This window comes from Mustela putorius, unplaced genomic scaffold, assembly GCF_011764305.1.
Source record: "Mustela putorius furo isolate JIRA1106 unplaced genomic scaffold, ASM1176430v1.1 tig00000487_pilon_pilon_pilon, whole genome shotgun sequence".
NCBI lineage: Eukaryota > Metazoa > Chordata > Mammalia > Carnivora > Mustelidae > Mustela > Mustela putorius.
The window spans coordinates 8,670,526-8,688,781 of record NW_025421399.1 but is presented as its reverse complement, the minus strand read 5'-3'; the positions used below and the strand labels follow the sequence as shown (position 1 = coordinate 8,688,781).

Sequence of the window (18,256 nt, the reverse complement as noted above, 5' to 3'; positions counted from 1 at the left end):
TCACCTAAATGCCACAGACTTGCTTATAAACAAATGCTATTTTTAAGTGGAACTGTTATAAACTACATGTATTTAAATCTTTTCTTCTTCCTCCCTCTTTTCCTAAGTAGAGAACAAGAGAAAAATGAAACATATATTCTTGAAGAGGATAATTGTTTTTAAAGGTTAGTAAGTTTTATTGATTCCTGTTGTACTTCAAGATGAAGCCGTTAGATACATAAAATTTAAAAACCCTCATGTACTGAAAATTTGAATTAATTTGAAACCAAGTCAGAAAGTACAGATAAATCAGTCTTAAATTTAAAATACACCACGTTAATTCAGGTAAAATGTATAATGCAGTATAAATAGGAAAATGATTTAAGCTTCCAAATGAATTTGAACAAAAAGGCTTTTCTCCAATATAAAACATAATTTAAAAATATCATTCTCAATATTCTGCTTTAGCCTGGAGTCTCTCATATATTTTTACTCAAGCTACTTCAATGAATGTTTCATTATTATGATTATCTATGCTCTGAACAGCTCCTTCAAGATACATAAAATGGAAATTAACCATTAAAGAATGAGGTAAAGTCACTAACTTTTAACGACAAGCCCTATCAGGATTCCCTTCACAAATACTAGTCCATACGAAGTATTCCCAAAGACAGAATAGTAGTTGAAAAAGACAAGATGACAACGAATGTGTTTTTGTTAGTAACACCAAAAGATTAACATTCCTTAGACTAGTTACTAAGTAATGTAAAATGTCTGAAAAAGCTGTTTTAAAGAGAGCTATTAATTTGTTATACCAATGCCCCGGGTTATCCAAATACTTAAAAACAAATCAGAAAAATAGAAAAAGTAATATTTTGAGAATAATTTCATTAGCCCATGTGCTTAAGCTGATATAAACAGTTAAAACTAAGGATGTGGGAAGAGGCAACCTGATACACCATACTAAGCAGTGGCCTGTCCTTCTTTAAGAATAGATTAAACAATCATAAAAAGAGCTAACTTAAAAATTGAAAAATGCTTAAATATTAAAAGAAATTCTCATAGAAAATATTAATAAAAAAAGAGGACTGAAACATTTATCTATTTATTACACAGGGTGCATACATAAAACAACGTATCCTTTAATTCACTTGTAGCTGTCCTCTGTACCAATCTACTTCTTTCCCTTCACAATAAATTTTCAAAATAAGTTATTAGACCCATGTCCTAACCTGCCATACACTTTTCAATCAACTGCAATCTAACTTCTACTCATCCTGAAAGTGCTATAATAAGTCATCAACGATCTCCTAACTCCTCAAGCAAATGAGATGCTATCTGTCCTTACCCTAGTGGATCTCACTAAAACATTAGGTACAGTGTTTTAAAGATGCTACATTCACTGGCTCCATAGAAACATTCTTCCCCGGTTCTCATTCAATCCTTCAGAAATCTCCTTTACAATAACTTTCAGCAGCTTTTCCTTCCTGCACACCCCAACCATGCTATAATCTTGAGGTTCTGGGTCTAACCTTGTTTATTCCCTTTTACGTGCATTCCCTCTGGACAATCCAAAGTGCTAATAAAACGACTGTTTTTCAAATAACAAGGAGCTCTGGTTACCAGATCTACATTTCCAACCCAAATTGCTCTCTCTCGGCCTCCAACCCCATTACAAATACAAACTGAAAAGCCCTACTGACTTTCAATTCAATGTGTCCAAAACTAAATACATTTTATTGTCCCTAAAACATGCTCCAATTCAGGCCAAATAAAGCAGAGGCATTGCGGAAGCCAGTCTCTTGTGCAAGCAGTTGAGACAACTAATGAAGGAGGGCTTACCACTGCTAAACTCTGGATAACAGGACATTAGGCACAGAAGTTTAGTTTCTTGCCACTGGGCTGTCTCCAGCTGGAAACAACATGAACTGGAACTCAAAGTAGATAGTTCAGACTCAGTGACGGGGCTGGAGGTTAGGGTGACAGTGAGAGAGAAGATAGGAGAAAAGTCTCAACCCTGTAAGCCTCTTCAGGAATAACAGGTACTGTCTACCACACAGAAGAGCAAGGTGCGGTGCTCATAGAGTACCTGGTACAGGGACATATTTACATGAGTTCATGGTTATGGTACTTGCATCAGTGAGAAGAGAGGGACTGTGGCTTGATCAATTTCAGGGTACTGAAACTAACACAGCAAGCATGTTAGTAAGTTTCCTGACATGTAAATGCCTCTCTCCTCCTCGGAAGGAATAGAACTGTAGGAAATATAATTTCCTAAATTTTTCCTTTTCACTTTTTCCTAATGCTAAAATATTTCAACAGGAATCCTGAGCCATTCTTTCAGCATTATTCCTGATTCCAAATACTAGAGAAACAAAAACGTGTCCCCATAAAATAGAGAGATAAGACACAGGACATGTAAGATTTAAAAGCCTAAAGGAAGATCAATCAAATGTCCTCCTACAAAGAAACTTACCATATATATTTATATATATAAAGGGAAGCTTCTAAATGTATCTTTGTGTTTCCAGTGTCATTCAAGTGGATATTTCAGATGTAAAAAGAAAATGAATAATCCATGATCATAAAAACGTGCTTACAAATGAAAAACATGATTTGGTAATTTAAAATTTTGGTAAAATTTGGTAATTTTAAAATCATAATGGAAGAAGAGAATAGTGGATTAAATATAGTATAAAATCAAATCACTGAATTAAACTGGTTCAAGAAATATTCAGATAACACAAAGGAAAAAATAAAGGGATAATTATAATAAATGAAAATACACAACAGATAAGGTAGAAAGATTCACAATCTCTAACATCAAAAAAACATGAATTCCGGAAGGAATAAATAAAACAGAAACTGGGGAAATAATAATTAAAGAAATAGTAATGACAGTACCAGTCAAGATTGCATGCCACTTTTAGCTAGAACAAAAATGCAATGCCATGAAAATGATGGAAACTAAAGGTCTGCCAGGTTCTGGTTCCAGAAACAACTAGAGACAGCAGGAAGTATGACTCTGGAGAATTAGTAGGGAACCAAAGTTCCCCAACGTAGAGGAACAAAGCCAAACTCCAAAAATCCAGAGGCAGGGATGGATTTCCTTGCTCTTGATAGGAAGCTAAAAATCAATGCGGGTGATCACTTCTGACAGCTATGGCTTATAAGAAACCATATGCCTAGGAAAGGCAAAGGTCACAGACAGCCTCAAAACCAAGGAATCAGACTAGCTTCATGTGAAAGGGACAGAATTCAAAATGAAAAGAGATACTTATTTTCCAAATTCCTACAAACAGAAGGCAAGCTGGGAAACTACTCAGCTTAAAGAAGATCATTCCTTATAACTTAAAAAAAAATACACACACACACACACACACACACACACACACACACACACCCCGTTCAGAGGGAAGAGCCAAGAGCCCACGAAGGAGCACTAAACCCTAATCAAGAAACAGGCAACAAATGCCTGGCTAGATTTCAGAACTCCTATAGAATTGTCATCACTATGTATTTCTTGTTCTCCCTGGTTTGTGAATGGGAGTTCTCCAGCCTTCTACCTTGTGCTGGCTGGATGGCTGGGGGTGGAGGGAATAACTTGATCCTTTAGTTCACAGGTGTTTGGACTGGAAAGCACTCCAAGGAAGCCTCAACTACACCTGGATATGATTTTTATTCAGTTTTTTGAAAGATTTTATTTATTTATTTTTCAGAGAGAGAGCAAAAGAAGAGGAGTGGCAGGCAGAGGGAGCAGCAGACTCCCCACTGAGCAGGGAGCCCAATATGGGACTCAATCCAGGATCCTGGAATCATGACCTGAGCCAAAGGCAGACGCTTAACCAATGGAGCCACCCAGGCATCCCTGATTTTTATTAAGTTTATTGAGGTATAATTGATGCACAAATAAACTGTATTCATTTAAAATGTAGAGTTTGATGAGTTTTGGCAAATACCTGTATAACCACCACAATAAAGATACAGATTCTTTCCATTGCACCTAAAAGTTCCCTTGAGCTCCTTTGTTATCAATCTTCTGTACCCAGACAACCTCCATTTAGTAGAATCTCATGTATATGGAATCAAACAGCATATACATTGGTAAATCTGGCTTCTCTCATTGATGAAAATGTTTTTTAGATTCTGCCATATTGTTACATGTATCAAAAATTCATTTCTTCGGCCAACTGGGTGGCTCAGTTGGTTAAGCATCCAACTCTTGGTTTCAGCTCAGGTCATGACCTCATGGGTTGTGAGATGCAGCACTCAGGGGGAGTCTTCCTGAAAGATACTCTCCCTCTGCCCTTCCTTCCACTTGCTCACATGCTGTCTCTCTCTCTCTCTCTCAAATAAATAAATCTTTGTTTTTAAAGTTCACTTATCTTTATTGATCAGTATTCCCTTTTATGAATGAACCATAATTTGCATATTTATTCATGTGCTGATGGACATATAGATTGTCTCCACATTTCGGATACTATGAAAAAAGCTGCTATGAACATTCAACTATTTACTTGGATATACGTTTTCATTTCTCTTGACTAAATAACAGAATTATGGGATCATATGGTAAGTTATCCTGAACTTTTTAAGAAAGTGACAAACTGTTTTTCAAAGTGATTGTGCCATTTTACATTCCCAGTAACACTGTAGGAGCCTTCCCATTTGATCACATCATCACCATATATGGCTTTCACAGTCTTTATCATTTCAGCCATTTGAATGTGTGTTTGGTGGTATCACACTGTGCTTGATCATGGTCATTCCTCTAATCAAATATGATGCTCACCATCTTTTCAGACATGTCTATTAGTTATTGATATATTTTCTTTTGTGAGGTACCTGTAAAATCTTTTGCACATTGGGTTATCTACTATTTCTTGAATTGTAAAGAGTTCCTCACATATTCTAGACACAAGCCCTTTGCCAGATATTTGTATTTAGAATATTTTCTCCCATTATGTGCCTTGTCAGGTTATTTTCCAAATGATGTCTTTCAAAAAAAAAAGTTTCAATTTTGATAGTCCAGTTTATAACTTATTCCTTCACTGTGGGTTTTTTTTTTTTTTAATATTCTATTTTAGAAATCTTGCCTACTCACAGGTCATCAAGATCTTTGTTTTCTTTTAAATGTTCTCTAGTTTTGGGGCAACTGGGTGGCTCAGTCAGTCAACTGTCTTCCTTCAGTTCAGGTCATGATCCCAGGGTCCTGGGATCAGCCCCACATCAGGTTCCCTCCTCAGTAGGGAGTCTGCTTCTCCCTCTGCCTCTCCCGGTGGCTTGTTCTCTCTCTCTCTCTCTCCCTCTCTCAAATAAATAAATAAATCTTGGAAAAAAAAAAAAGTTCTCTGGTGTTAAGCATTTTTGACCCATTTCATTTTTTCCCATATGGATATCCAGTTGTTCCCCCATAATTTGATTTAATTCCTTTTATTCCATTCCATCTTTGTGGGAAATCAACCGAACATATATGTGCAGATGTATTTCTAGAATTTCTGTTCTAATCTATGGCTTTATCTATCTTCTCACCAACACTGATATTTCTATTACTGTAGCCTTAATTCTAAAAATCAGGAATGTTAAGTCCTCTTTCTTTTCTTTCCTTAATTTCTTTTGAATCTTAATTGCTTTTGTTTTTAATGGATAACTTAAATCAAGGAGGGGTAAGTTCCCCTCTATTCCTAATTTGTTGAGAGTTTTTATCATGGATGGTTATTGCATTTTGCTAAACACTTTTTCTGCATCCACTGAGATGGTGACATGATTTTTCTTTCTTGTTTATGTGATGAAATATATAGATTTTCAAGTGCCAAAAACCTTCATATTCCTGGGAAAAACCCCATACATTCACGATATACTATCCTTCTTATCCTCCTTCTGCATACAATTTGCTAATTAAGAATGTTTAAGTGTTCTTGATTTAAACATACTGCATACCAGTTTGCAGTTTTATGTTCTTATAATGTCTTCGTCTTCTTTTGGAAACAACATAACACTGAATTAACAATTCCCAAAATTTGGGAAGCATTCCTTCTTCCTCTATTTCCTGGAAAAATTTCATGTAGGATATTTCTTCCATAAAAGCCTGATAAAATTCACCAAGGAAGCCACCTGGGTTTGGAGATTTCTTAGTGGAAAGGTGGTTAATTATGAATTAAGTTTCCTTGGTAGATAACAGGGCCATTCAAATTTCCCATTTCTTCTTGAGTCACTATTGGTTCTTTGTCTTTCAGGGAACGTGTCTACTTAAAGTTTTCAGTGATACAAAATTATTTATATTATTCTCTTATTATATTCTTTTTTTTTTAAAGATTTTATTTATTAATTTGACAGAGAGAAATCACAAGTAGATGGAGAGGCAGCCAGAGAGAGAGAGAGAAAGAGAGAGAGAGAGGGAAGCAGGCTCCCTGCTGAGCAGAGAGCCCGATGCGGGACTCGATCCCAGGACCCTGAGATCATGACCTGAGCCGAAGGCAGCGGCTTAACCCACTGAGCCACCCAGGCGCCCCTATTATTCTCTTATTATATTCTTAATGTGTGCAGGATCCATATGGTGTCTCCTTTTCATTCTTGATACGGTTAATTTGTGGGTTTTTTTTTTTTTTAATTTTCAATCGTGGCAAAATACACATAACATAAAATTTACTATCTTAATTTTTAAGTATACAGTTCAGTGGCATTAAGTACATTCCTAGGGGTACCTGGGTGACTCAGTTGGTTAGGCATTGGACTCTTGGTTTTGGCTCAGGGCATGATCATAGGGTCCTGGAATCAAGCCCTGCATCTAGCTCCATGCTGAGCATGGAGTCTGCTTGTCCCTCTCCTTCTGCTCCTCCCCCAATTCATGCTTTCACACCCTCTCTCTAACAAATAAAATCTTTTAAAAAAAAACAGTATATGCCTATTGCTGTGCACCCATCACTACCATCCATCTCTAGAATGTTTTCTTCTTCCCATACTGAAACTCTTACCCATTAAATAACTCCCCATTCCTCTCTGCCTACAGCCTTTGGCAAACACCATTCTACTTTTTGCCTTCACGAATCTGAGTACTTTAGGTAACTCACAGAAGTGGAAACATACATTATTTATCTTTTTGTGATTGGCTTATTCTCCCTAGCATAACATCTTCAAGTTTCATCCATGCTGTAACATGTCCAAATTTCCTTCCTTTTTAAGGCTCACTTATCTTCCATTGTATGTATATACCACATTTTCTTCCCATTCATCAACTAATGAACACTTGGAATTCTTCCACATTTTGGTTGTGCAAATAATATCATGAACGTGGGTGTACAAATCACTGTTCAAGTTCCTATTTTCAATTCTTTTGGATTTGTTCAATCATATGGTAATTATTTTTAATTTATTTGAGGAATTGCCACATTATTTTTCATAGTAGCCTATACCATTTTACATTTCCACCAAGAACGCACAAGGGTCTCAATATCTCCACATCCTTGCTAACAATTTCTGGGGCTCTTTTTTTAAATAGTAGTCATCCTAATAGGTGTAAGGTGATATCTTGGTGTGTTTTTGATTTGCATTTCCAGAATGATTACTGATGTTAAGCATCTTTTCATGTGTTTTATTGGCTATTTGCCTATCTTCTTTGGAGAAATGTCTATTCGAGTTATTTCACCCATTTTTTGACAAGGTAGTTTTTTGTTGACATGGAGTTGTAGAAGTTTTTTGTTTGTTTTGTTCTTTTAAGAGTGAGGGCATACATGTGTGCGCCAGGGGGCAGAAGGGCAGAGAAAGGAGAGAATCTTAAGCAGACTCCAAGATGAGCTCGGGGCCCAACTCAGGGCTCAGTACCATCACACCAAGATCATGACCTGAGCCAAAATCAAAAGCTGGATGCCTAACTGAGTTACCCAGGCATCCCAAGTTGTAGAATTTTTTAATTTATTATGAAAATTAACCGTGTTTCAATTTGCAAATATTTTCTCCCATTGCATGGGTTGTCTTTTCATTCTGTTGATTACATCCTTCGATATGCAAAAGTTTTTAATTTTGATGTAACTCAATTCATCTATTTTTCTTTGCTTTTGGTGTCATATCCAATAAATCACTGCCAAATCCACTTTTGTGAAGCTTCTCCCCTATATTTTCAACTAAAAGTCTTATAGTTGTAGCTCTTATGTTTAGGTCTTTGATCCATTTTGAGTTAATCTTTGTATACAGTGTAAGGTAAAAGTTCACCTTGATTCTTTTGAATGTGTTTTGCATCCAGTTTTCCCCACACGGTTTGTTGAAAAAGCTGTCCCTTTCCTATTGAGTGCTCTTGGCACCCTTGACAAAAACAATTTGGTCATATATGCAAGGGTTTATTTCTGGGGTCTCTATTCCGGTATGTTATTCTATATATATAGATCTGTCTTTAGGCTAATACCACTGTTTTGATTACCGTGGCTTTGCAATAAATTTTGAAATCAGGAAGAGTGAGAACTCCTCTTTTCCAGGATTGTTTTGGCTATTCATTGTCACTTGAGATTCCATATGAATTTTTGAATGGATTTTTGTATTTCTGGAGGGGAAAAAAACATGGAGAAAAAAACCTGGAATCTTGATAGTATTGCATTGGATTCATATATCACTTTGAGGAGTATTGGCATCTTCACATATTAAGTCTTCCATGAGCACAGGATGTATTTCCATTTCTAGTGTCTTCTTTAATTTCTTTCTGCAACATTTTATAGCTTTTCACCTCCTTAATTAAGCTTATTCCTAAGTATTTTATTCTTTTTTGAGGCTATTGTAAATGGAATTGTTTTCTTAATTCTATTTCAGATTGCTTACTATTAGTATATAAAAAATACGACTGATTTTTTTGTTGTGTTGGTTTTGTATCCCACTGCTTTGTTGAATTTATTAGTTCTAATAGTTTTTTATGGGATGTGTACGGTTTTTTATGTATAAAATCATGTCACCTGTGAATACAGATGACTTCTTTCTTTCCAATTTGGTTCCCTTTTATTTCTTTTTCTTGCCTACTTGCTCTGGCTAGAACTTCTAGAATTGTGCTGAATAGAAGGGACAAGAGTGGGAATCATTGTCCTGTTCCTGAGGAGGAAAGTCTGTATTTCAATGTTAAGTATAATGTTGGCTATCCGCTTTTCATATGTGGACTAATATTTTGAGAAAATTTCCTTCTATTTCTAGTTTGTTAAGTGTTTTTTTAATCATGAAAGGGTATTAAATTTTGTCAGATACCTTTTCTTCATCAATTGAGATGATCATGTGGGTTTTTTCCTGTCATTCTATTAATGCAAGTATTATATTGATTGAGTTTCTTATGTTGAAACTTGCATTCCAGGAATATCCCACTTGGTCACAGTATATAATCCTTTTAATGTGCTTCAAAATTTTATTTGCTAGTTGTGTTTCTTTCTTTTCTTCTTTCCTTCTTTCTTTTTTTCTTTCTTTTAAGAATTTTACATCAATATTCATCAGGGAAATTGGTCTGTAGTTTTTCAGTACTGTCTTTGTCTGGCTTTGGTATCAGGGTAATGCTTACCTCATGTCATGAATTGAACGTGTTTCCTCCTCTTCAATTTTTTTGGAAGAGTATAAGGATTGGTGTTAAATATTCTTTAGATGCTCAAGAAAATTCACCCATGAAGCCATCTGGTCCTAGGCTTTTCTTTGTCGTGAGACTGTTAAATATTCCTTCAATCACCTTACCAGTTACAGGTCTTTTCAGATTTTCTATCTCTTCATGATTCACTCTTTGCAGATTGTGTTCCCAATAATTTGTCCATTTCATCTGGTTTTCCCATTTGTTGGCATGTATTTGCTCATCATGCTCCCCTATAATCCTTTCCAATTCCATAAAATCAGTTGTAATATCTCCTCTCCCATTTCTAATTTCAGTTATTTGAGTTTTCTTTCTTTTCTAGTCAATTCAGCAAAAGTTTGTCAAATTTGTTGATTTTTTTTTTTTTAAGAAAGCTACTCTTGGTTTTATTTTTTCCCTGATGTTCTTCATCCTCCATTTTTGGTCACTGCTTTAATTTTTATTATTTCCTTTTTTTCTGCTAAGTCTGAAGTTTGTTTCTCTTTTTCCACTTCCTTAAGATGCAAATTTAGGTTGTCAATGTGAGATCTTTCTTCTTTTTTAATGCAAGCTTTTACAGCTACAAATTTTCCTCTTAGCATTGCTTTCACAGAATCTCACAAGTTTTGGTTCATTGTGTTTTCATTTGCATTTATCTCAAGATATTTTCCTATGTCCCTTTTGATTTCTTCCTTACTCATTGCCTGCTCAGAGTGAGTTATTTAATTTCCATACCTTTATGAATTTTCCAGTTTTACTTCTGCTACTGACTTCTAGTTTCCCCATATTTTGATCAGAAAAATATACTGTGTGATTTCAATTTTTCAAAATTTATTAAGAATTTTTGTAGACTATCGTATGATTTACCCTAGAGAATATTCTATGTGCCCTTGAGAAAAATGTGTATTCTACAGTTGTTAGGTGATTTGCTCTGTGTATATCTGCTTGGTCCCATTTGTCCATAGTTTTTCAAGTCTCCTATTTCTTAATTACTCTTCTGTCTGATTGTTCTACCCATTATTGAATAAGGGTTGATGTTTCTTACTATTATTTTAAGAGCTATTTCTCTCTTCAGTTCTGTCAATGTTTGCCTCATATATTTAGGACTTCTGAGGTTTGGTGCAATCTATAATTGTTAAATCTTCCTGGTGATTGAACCTTTTATCATAATATAATGTTCTTCTTTGTCTCATAACAGTTTATTTAAAGTCCATTTTATATGATATATAGCCACCTCTGCTCTCCTTGGGTTACTATTTACATGGAATATCTTTTTTCATCCTTTCAATTTCAATGTGTGTGTCCTTAGATCTAAAGTGAGTCTCCTATAAACAGCATATAGTTGGATTCTTCTACACCATGACTTTTCATTATGGAGTTTAACACATTTACATATAAAGTACAATTAGTGACGGACAAAGACTCCTGCCATTCTGTTATCTTCTGTATTCTTATAACTTCTTTGCCTCTCATTTCCTTCTTTACTGCCTGCCCTTTCTATTTAGTTGACTTTTTGTAGTGACATGTTTTGATTCCCTTCTCATAGCTTTTTGTGTATATTTTCTCTGTGGTTACCAGGAAGATCTCTCTCTCTCACACACACACACACACACACACACATCCTATAGTTACAACAATACATTTTAAACTTCAATTGGATACAAAACCTCTACTCCTTTACAGCTCCAGGTCTCTCCCCACAGCTTTTTGTTACTTATACCATGTACTCATTAACACATATTTATGATTATTTTATGCACATTTCTTTATACTCCTATTAAAAACAAAAAATGGAATTATAAGCCAAAATTAAAATTCTACAGGATTTTATATTTATCCCTATATTTCTTATTTGATCAGTCTGACCAGAATTTATCAATTTTATTTAGCTTTTCAAAAAAAAAAAAATCAATGCAGGACGCCTGGGTGGCGTTAAGTGTATGCCTTCCGCTCAGGTCATGATCCCAGAGTCCTGGGATCAAGACACGCCTTAGGCTCCTTGCTCAGCAGGGAGCCTGCTTCTCCTCCTGCCTAATGCTGCCCCTGCTTGTGTGCGTGCGCGCGCTCTCTCTCTCTCTGACAAATAAAATCTTAAAAAAAAAAAAAATCAATGCTTGTTTGTTTCATTAATGTTTCTCTACTGCTTTCTGTTGCATTGATTTCCACTCATCTATTTTTTGCCTTCACTGTGTTTACATTGGGTCCACTCACCTTATTTTTCCAGCTTCCAAAGGGGGTAGCTGTGATCACTGATTTTACATATCTCTTCTTTTCTTTTTAAAGATTTTTTTTTTTTTTTAATTTTAGAAAGAGAAAGCGAGAGTGTGTGCACAAACTGGGAGGTGCGGCAGAGGGAGAGAAAGAATCTTAAGCAAACTCCATACTGAGCATCGAGCTTGACACTGGGCTCAATCCCAGGACCCTGAAATCATGACCTGAGCTGAAATCAAGAGTCGGACAATTAACGACTGAGCCACCCAGGAACCCTGATATCTCTTTACTGTTACAAGCATTAAAAACTCTAAATTTCCCTCTAAGCATTGCCTCAGCTATACCTCATAAATTTTCCATTTTCCTTAATTTTTGTTTGAAAATATTTTCTAAATTCTCTTGTGAGAATCTCTTCTTTCTTTTTGTTCTTTTTTAAAGATTTTATTTATTTATTTGACAGACAGAGATTACAAGTAGGGGGAGAGGCAGGCCGAGAGCAAGACAGAGAGAGGAGGAAGCAGGCTCCCTGCTGAGCAGAGAGCCTGATGCGGGGCTCTATCCCAGGACCCTGGGATCATGACCTGAGCCGAAGGCAGAGGCTTTAACCCACTGAGCAACCCAGGTGCCCCTCTTGTGATTTCTTTCTTAAACAATGGGTTGCATAGAGGTGATTTTTTTGAGGACACCTGGCTGACTCAGTCAGTGGGGCAAGCAACTCTTGATCTCAGGGTTATGAGTTCGAGCCCCACATTGGGTGTGGAAATCATTTAAAATTAAATCTTTTTTTAAAAGTAGGTTTTTTAAATTTATAAATGTTTGAGGGCTTTTCTGGATGTGCAATACTTTTATTACTCATTTCTCATTAAGTTCAAATAAGGACAGAATATATACTCCATGTCCTTCATCTTCTGAGACCAACTGAAATTTTTCTTATGACCCAGAGATGACCTACCTGGATGAACATTCCGTGTGCACTTACCAGATATATAATCCGTACTTAGTGGGTGGGGTATTTTATAGATGTCAAGAACACTGAGGTGGGTCAGTGCATTTTTTCAAGTCCTCTATCATTATTGGTTTTTCTGCTACATCAGAAAAGATGTTAAAATCTGCAACATTTGTGGATTTATTTCTCCCTTTAGCAGTTATGTTTTGCTTCATGTTTTCGAAGCTTTACTATTTGCTACACGCACATTTATAATTGTTATGTCATGCTTATGAACTGACCCTTCTGTCATTAGAAAATTATGTTTGTCTCTAATAGTTCTCCTTAGCTTACTGCCTAGTTAACTGACATTTAATATAGCCATTCCAACTTCCTTATGCTTGTTTTCATTTTACATCTCTTTACATTCTACATCTCTTTCAATTTACTTGTCTTTGTATTTTAAAGTATGTCTCTTATAGATAATACACAGTTTGTTCTTGCTTTTTTAATCCAATATATCAATCACTGCCTTTGGCTTGGACTATTGAAACTATTTACATTTAATTTAACTATTGGTATGGTTCTATTTAGTCTGCCATTTTGCTATTTGTTTTCTATTTGTCCCATCTGCTCTTTGTTCCCCTGTTCTTCCTTCCCTATCTTCTTTTGTGTTGACTACTTTACTATATTCCATTTTAATCCCTCTAGTTATATTTCTTCCTGGTTATAGGTCTTTCTATTCTATTTTTTAATACTTGTTCTAGGTATATGTTATACAACATCTAATATGACTCCCTATGATCCCCATCTTCTGGTATTCGTGCCCTTGTATAAGCCCTTTTCCTAAACTGTACAATGAATCTAGTAATTTACTTCTAATAACCTGAATCTAACACAAGTGGTAGGATATCGCTTCCAAGATTAGTTTACAAAAAGACTCTTGCTTATCATCTCTAATGCAAGCCAGCGACCACGCTGCATGCTGTCCATTGGAGAAGTCTAAACAACAAGAAACACAAGGAAGCCTCTGAATGAAAGCCGTAAGACTGAGACCCTCAGACAAATACCCCACAAATACTTGGACTACAGCTTTATAAGAGAACCTGAGCCACAAATCTCAGCTAAGTCATGTCCACAAGATAATAAATGTTTATTGTTTTTAAGCTGCTAAGACTTGGAGTAATTTGTTATGCAGCAATAGACAACAACTAATATGGATTTTGGTACTTGGAAGTGAGATAGTGCCTAAAAACTTGGAAATGTCAAGTGAACCAGATAGTGGTGGGCGTCTGGAAGGACTCTGAATAGTATGCCAGAGAAAGACAAAATTGACTTGAAGAAGCTGTAGGCAGAAATCTGGAATTTGAGGACACTGACAGTAAGAGCTCAAGATTAAATGAGAGAGACGTTAATAAAAACCAGAGGGAGAGGGATCCTTTTTATACAGCAGCAGAAAGCCCACTATCACCTTCAGTAACATGTAAAATAGAAAATGTTGTTAATAAATTAGATAAGTGATACAGTGAATGAGATTTCCAAACAAAGTATTTCTTGGTGCCTACAATAAAATGCAAGAGGAGAGTAACAAATTAAAAGAAAAAAGAACAAGGGCTTCATGGTTTTAAAAATTTTCAGTCTCCAGCTGGCAAAAGATGCTAAAGTAAGAAATGGCATCCAAGTGAAGTTTGGGCACTGCCTTGAAATACAGTAGAAATGAAAAACCTTTTTATAAGATCAAAAAGATTAAAGGTGGTACATCAGAGTACTATACAGACACATAGAGACCTTTAAAAAGATTAAGCCTATTCCATACAGATTCTCTCAATCAAACAATGAAGTCTCCAGAAAGGTTAAGGTCATTGCCCTCAATCTTCTCCCAGGGAACCCAACATAGAAAGGGACTCTCAATGAGATTAATATAGGTAGATTTTGTCTAATGGAATGAACATGAATGAGATGTTTAGGAGGTCTACAAAGTTTTTGAGATAATCATATCAGCAAAATCACTGCTTCCCTGGACTGAAAAGATAGAATACAAAATTAGAAGGGGTCAGTGGACCCCCAAAATTCTTCTGGAAGGAAGCAGGTTGAGAAAACTACTCAGCTGCAAATATGTGCTCTCTTCCATGAAAAAGGAAGAACTCACAAGATGGAATCAAGAACCCAGTGGGAAGAGCCAAGAGACATGGAATATTATTCCAAGGTCTGGACCCTTAACTAAGGAATTTTTAATGTTTGCCTAACTAGATTTCAAAATTGCTATGGACCAATGACTGCTTTGTGCCTCCCATTATTCTCCTTTTTAGAAATGTCTATAATGATTATTGTTAGTTGGGTGTGTGGGGAGAAAGTAACTATTAGAACAGACATTTCTCCAAAGATATACCAATGACCATTAAGCTCATGAAAAAATGCTCAACACAGTTATTAGGGGAATGCAAATTAAAACCACAATGCAATACTACCCATGCCCATTAAAATGATCAAAATCAAAAACACTTACATAATACCAAGAGTTGAAGATGTGAAAAACTGAAACATTCATACATTGTTAATGGGGATATAAAATGGTACTGCCACTTTGGAACATGGTTTGATATTTCCCTTAAAAAGTTAACTATACACTTATCATAACCCACTGCTAGATATCCACCCAAAAGAAATGAAAAACACCTGTTCAAAGAAAAATTCACAATATGAATGCCCACAGCTGCATTATTCATGATAAACTATGGATACATGCAAATGAATTTCAATAATAATGCACAAAGTAAAAGAACCAAATGCATAAGACTACATACTTTATGATTCCACTCATGAAATTTCTAGAAAAGACAAAACTATAGAGACAAAAAGCAGATCACTGCTTGCCTGATTCTTGGAGCTTAATTCCTTATTATAAAGATATTAATTCTTCCCAAATTGACTTACAAACTCAATACATACACAGTCACAATCTCAACAGAGGTGTGTGTGTGTGTGTGTGTGTATAAACTGGCAAGCTATTTATAAAATTTAAATGAAAATGCAAAAAACCAAGGTAAGCACATACTATACTACTAAAAATCAAGATTTATTTCAAAGCTACAGTAATTAAAGCAGCATAGACTAGCACATGGATAGACAAACAGACAAATGTAGGAGATAAGAGTCCAGAAACAAACCCACACAAGCCAGATTTCCTAGTTTACAATAATGACGCCAACTACAGCAGAGGGAAAAGAATAGGGTTTTATTTTGGAGGGGGGGTTGTTTTTTGTTTTTTAAGGTGCTATATCAAATGGCTATCTGCTATCCTGGGCCAGTGGCGGGCAGGGGTGTGGTGGGAGCCCTACCTCACTTCATATGTAAAAATCAATTACAGATGTGGCACATGCCTAAATGAGAAAGATAAAATTAGAAAGCTTTAAGAAGCTAACACAGACAAGTATCTCCATAATCCTGGGATAGATAAGGCAAGTAATCTTAAACAGGACACACACAAACAAACACAAATGATATCAGAGACAAATAACAAATAAAACTACATTATAACTTAGTAACATTCAACAGAATACACAGTGAAAGGAGAAGATATGTGCCATACATGTATCAATAAACAATTTGTATGCAGAATATATAAAGAATTATGACAAACCAATACAGAAAAGACTGACAAACCATTTTTTATTAAAAAGAAATAGGAACTTCACAAGAGAGGACTTCCAAATGGCCAACAAGCACGGAGAAAAGTGCTCAATGTCATTAGTCATGAGAGAAAATGCAAGTTAAAACGCCATCCTAGAATTGCTAAAACTAAAAGAAACTGACAAACCAAGTGCTGGGAAAGATGGAGAGCCACAGACTCCGAAGTCCTACTACGGAAATATAAATTGCTATAACCATATGGGAAAATTCTTTGGCAGTATCTGCTGTAATTACACTTCCAAGTCAACATAGCGTACATATGTGCACTAAAAGACATGTAAAAGAATGTTCACAGCAGAATTATTTCTAATAGCCAAAACCTGGAAAAACCCAAATGCCCAGTAACAGTAGAATGGATATATAAATGTGATATATTCACACAGTAGTAAAATTAAAAAAAAAAAAAATCCGTTGCTAAATGCAACAATATGAATCGATCTCCCAAAATAATGTTGAGCCAATGAAGCTAGAAAAAAGTGAACATACTTTATGAATCAGTAACAGTTAAAACTAATCTATAGTGATATAATGCAGAATAGTGGTTACTTGGCAGAGTGGAGATGATAAATGACTGCAAAGAAGCAAGACAAAGACAAAGGTTTCTGGAGAGCCGATGATGTTCTCTATCTTGATTTAAAAGGTGGTTTATAAAGGTATTCATTTTGTAAAACTTCATCAAGCTTTAGACATGAGATTTTGTGTCTTGTTGTATGTTACATGTTGATTTTAGAAGTTTGCCACAAAGACTGAACTACAGCTACATTATTAACATGGATGAATCTGAGAAATATGGTGAGAAAAAGAAGCTTCAAAATAATATAAAAAGTTTGGTCCCACTTATATAACGTTCAAAAAAATAAAATGCCAAGAAATGATTAACATAAAAGACAGGACAATGCTCCTCTCAGGAGACGGGAAGAGGAGCCAACAGAGAAGGACACCCGAAGGTCTCCTGGAGTACTATAACATGATGTTTCTTGGGTGTGCCAAAAGGATAGAGATGTTTATTTTGTAATTGTTCTTTAAAGTGTACCTGTATATTCTTGTACACTTTTTACATGTATGCTGTTTCAAAGTTGTAAAATATCACAGAGTTGTACAACTCGGCACAACTACTGCATTATAAATGATCAGAAAATTAAAGCAAGAACTAACTAGATTTCATGTCTTTGCATTAATCTGAGCAGTGGGTCATAATGTTACACAACCATCTGAAGAACTGTCTTCTAAGGGTATTGCTAAATATGAATGAAACATAAAAATAAATAACAACAATTAATAATGCAGTAAACTATCAAATAACATTGAAAAAAAGAAAATACAAATAACTTTCAATGACCCATAACATACTTATTTTAATTTTTCAAAGGGAACTCTATTAGGAATAAAAAGAAAAACTAAATGAAAAAAAAAAAAAATTAGATGCTTAACAAAACTAAAAAATGACCAGAGTCATAGACTAAAGACTTCATGTTTTCCCCATTTCCTACCTTAAAATAACACATGTAATTTTAAAAATTAAAAATAAAAACTGTCCTTAAAAATCATACAATTAAGTAAACATTTAATAATAGATCTCTGGTTTAATAGCACAACACTTAGTATTTTTATTCCCTTAAAATTAAGATTTATAGTAATATAAGCTTACTGTCATCTTTTTTTGTTGATTAAAAGGACAATCAGGGGTGCCTGGGTGGCTCAGTGGGTTAAGCCGCTGCCTTCGGCTCAGGTCATGATCTCAGGGTCCTGGGATCGAGTCCCGCATCGGGCTCTCTGCTCGGCAGGGAGCCTGCTTCCCTCTCTCTCTCTCTCTGCCTGCCTCTCCATCTACTTGTGATTTCTGTCAAATAAATAAATAAAATCTTTAAAAAAAAAAAAAGGACAATCAA

General features: G+C 35.4%; 1 protein-coding gene across 7 annotated transcripts in view; it reads right to left on the bottom strand.

Moving 5' to 3' along the window:
• Positions 1-18,256, bottom strand: part of CEP112 (centrosomal protein 112) — a 408,382-nt gene that overhangs the window by 367,247 nt on the left and 22,879 nt on the right. The gene's annotated exons all lie outside the window — the stretch shown is intronic.